Here is a 1,050-nt window from a genome sequence, read left to right on the forward strand (position 1 = left end):
GGGCTCCGGGCCGCACCGGGAGCAGGGGCGTTCGCGCTCCGCTCGTCGGCGCCTGCGGCGGCGGCGTGCAGCCGGGCAGGGCAAGAACGAACAAGGGAGCGCGGCGCGGAAGGCCGGCAGGGGAGGAGGGGGGTACGGTCTGCGCGGAGAAGAGGGCTCCCGCCGTCGGCGACGAAGCGGACCCCCTCCCCGCGGCCACGGCGCCCGGTCACGCTGCGGGGAGGGCCGGCGGGAACACGGGGAGCACCCCGCAAGCTCAGGACTCCCGCGCCGGATGTGAGGTCACGTGATTGCCTCATCCCAGCGCCGAGCGCGGAGGGGCCGTCAGGGGGCGGGGCGACCATCCGGCCCCGCCCACCTCGCAATCGGGCCCCCAGCCTGCCTAAACGAGAGTAGCTAGCGGGAGGCACTCGGGAAGAGCGCTGTGCGGGGATGCTGCTCCGGACTTGTTCTGCGAGGGTCTATGAACTGTGTGTGTCTTGCCAGGCACAGAGGAGGTCATAGTCCAAACCCCTATTTTAGGAACAAAGAAACTGAGACCCAGAGTGCTGACTTGCCTAAGGTGACGACAGTGAAGAGAGGACTCCTGTGCTAACTAGGTGAAGAGACAAGTCCTAGCTCCGGGGCCACATTCTTTCCCTCCTTTACCCCTCCCCCCCACCTACACCAAAAAGAACACTTTAATTCCAATGGAACTCCGGACCCTGCTCGCGGGCGTGGGGCAGAAAACAGAGTCAGGTGGGCAAGAGAAAGCTTCCACACCCGAGACCGCCTGAGCCTCAGGGAGGAGTTTTCCGACAGTGCTAGATGCAAATTAAATACTTCCCTCCACTGGAGACTTCTCTCGGGGCACTACCCCTCCCGGATATTCAAATCGCGGGTTTGGGTTTTCATTGCCTTCCGCTCTGCTCCGCGCGTCGCCGAGCGCGGGTAGCTGAGCTTGCCACCTGCTGCCTCCAACTCCGCCATCTTTCCGCCCTGAGTCCACCTCACCTGCGTACCAGACGCCTGGTCATTACCTGTTATTGTTCTCCCGCCTTCCTGCAAACA

Source organism: Microtus ochrogaster, chromosome 2, assembly GCF_000317375.1.
Source record: "Microtus ochrogaster isolate Prairie Vole_2 chromosome 2, MicOch1.0, whole genome shotgun sequence".
In the NCBI taxonomy this organism is placed as follows: domain Eukaryota; kingdom Metazoa; phylum Chordata; class Mammalia; order Rodentia; family Cricetidae; genus Microtus; species Microtus ochrogaster.